At 46.4% G+C, this 2500-nt stretch overlaps 1 protein-coding gene across 2 annotated transcripts in view; it reads right to left on the bottom strand.

The window, feature by feature from the left end:
• The window catches only part of LOC143295320 (uncharacterized), a 51325-nt gene that overhangs the window by 6881 nt on the left and 41944 nt on the right, over positions 1-2500 (bottom strand). The window lies entirely within an intron of this gene.

Raw genomic sequence — 2500 nt, 5'->3', positions numbered from 1 at the left:
TGCATTACCACTAGGCCACCACCATACATGATGATAAGGGTGTTGATGATAAATCTACAACGACTACTTGAATATCCATAAACTGTTTCGCTTTTTTTTTTCTTTTTTCTTTTTTTTGTTTTTTTTTTTTTTTTTTATTTGATGATGAAGGTGCTAATGAGGATTCTGCTACAGCTGCTGAAACATCCCACGAACTAGTTCGCTTTTTCCCGCCAAGAAATAAAAAAAATCTAAATTGATAAACATCAACAACCACATAAGGTTATATAACAGTCGTACATGAGAGAGACGCTTTGACACTTTGACATTTTTATTGTCATTACCTGCAGGGGTCTATTGACAACGGGGTGACGAGGATTAATTCTTGTATCCCCATAAGTGCAAAACAACGCTCTGTTTTCTAGCGTTTCATCAACAAACAAACAAACAATCTCAAAATAGCACACCCTCACAATACATTAAACAAGCAGAACAAAAATAATAAAAGCTTAATAATAGACTCAGACTCGAACCCATCCATTCTGATAGACTTCAGTATACCAGTTATCTACCTTTCCCAACTGAACATAAGAAAATAAACTATACACACAGATGTCATCCTCATTTACTCTGGTATTGTTCTGATCAGTTTGATTATGCCTTATTCTTTGTGCTTCTGAAATAAATTTAGCTACTGACTGAAAAGTACATGAGAGAGAAGAGGGGGGGGGGAGAACAAGAACAGCAACAACACAGAGAGAGAGAGAGAGAGAGAGAGAGAGAGAGAGAGAGATCGCAAGTAAACAAGCATCGCCCACCTTCGTCATAAGCAACACAAAGTGAAGAGCCGTTAAATGCATACACATTCTCGGAGTTAAACATTTCCTGTTTTACCTCTCTGTGACACCTGCCTTACACCGTCTCTGGAATACAACCCTCCCCCTCCTTCCTCCCTCCCTCTCCCCCCCCCCCCCTCCTGGATTTCTCCCCCATACCCTGCCCCCTCCTCTCCCGCCTCCCCGCCCTCCCGCCTCCCTCAGCTTCCATATATACCACCCGCATCTTGACCACCGAGGTAGAAACTTTGGACACAACGGCCTTCCTTGTATATGTATCCAAGGCGGAAGCAATAACGTTGTCCGCCATTTCAAGCGTGATCTTCCTGCCCAGCTCGCGCGTCTGGAATTTTAACCAGTTATGTCTCTCCCTTCGGCCGGTGGTGGGTCGCTTTCCCACCACACTGACCACCGGCCAGTAGTAGTAAGCAATCAGCCAGCCTGGGCGCTGTTAACCTGTGACAGGCCTCCACAGGTGAGACAGAGAGGAAAAGCATCACTTCAGCTTGACCAGCACAAAGCCAAATAATCTGGGAGGTAGGTTTTGGTGTCTGCAGTAAGTACTAGTGGCCACTGAGTAACCTTCCATGCTTCTTTTGTTTGGCTTTGCATAGTTTTGAGTTAACCCATTGAGCCACTGTCGTCAAGTTTCCATCAGTCATTAGCACTGAGAGAGAGAGAGAGATGGAGGGAGGGGAAAATGCGCATGTGGTGGGTTCACATCCATGAGAGAGTGAAAGATAAGAGACGGGGATGTGGGGAGATGTGGGTTACAGCCATACCAGGCTTACAGTATGATCGGACATAATTCAGAGTCTCGTTGCAACTGCTTACAATTACCACCCTTGTAATCTTTTTTTTTTCTTTCTTTTTTTTGTCCCCACTGTATTCTTTTTTTTTCTGGGGGTGGGGGGTGGGGCGGGAGGGGGGCAGTATCATTTCTTTTAACCTGTACTGAACGCCATGATCACACAAACAACAATGATCAAATGCATCTTCACTTTTAATCCTTCTTTCTTCTTTGTTTCGCTCTTTTGCGTTTGCTAACCAGCGTAGGAGAAGTACAAAAAGAGGTTCGGCACCAACAAAGAGCGGTAAAACGAAACAGAAAAATCACTAACAAAACGAGTAGAAGGTTGGGGGAAGGGGGGGGGGAACTTACATACTCAACCACTCACCCACCCACCCACACTTTAAACGGAAAAACTACTAGCAAAAGAAGAAGAGGGGGGGGAAAAAACCTTACTGCGAAACAGTCACACCTACACACACCAGCCACCCAGCCATACTCTGTACACCAGCAAACAGCAGCTGTTCAACGACAGTGTCAAACTTTCAAACTTTCACATGGGGTGCGGGGGGCGAGGGGGGGGGGGGGAGTGACAAGTTCTCGCGGACCCCCGGCCGGAGCGGAAATGGAAAGCTGGGAGGTCCGGAAGAAGGCGATAGATGGCGACTGCGAAACAATGGGGTGCAGCCATTTTGACGTCTGGCAAACAATACCATCTCTAGCTGCACGCTTCTCCTGGCAACATGGAAACAATAACTTTTCAGGCTCGAGGTGAGGTGTCGATCTCGGGGGGGGGGGGGGGGGGGGGGGGGGGGGGAGGAATCTAAACCGTGGGCTAAAAGCCATACGCTTCAGAATTTATTTGTCAAAACGTGCTGACAGCTCACAGACCTAG

This window comes from Babylonia areolata, chromosome 20, assembly GCF_041734735.1.
Source record: "Babylonia areolata isolate BAREFJ2019XMU chromosome 20, ASM4173473v1, whole genome shotgun sequence".
Taxonomy (NCBI): Eukaryota; Metazoa; Mollusca; class Gastropoda; order Neogastropoda; family Buccinidae; genus Babylonia; species Babylonia areolata.
Note: the sequence above shows the minus strand (reverse complement) of the source record. Positions and strands in the feature narration are given on the sequence as shown.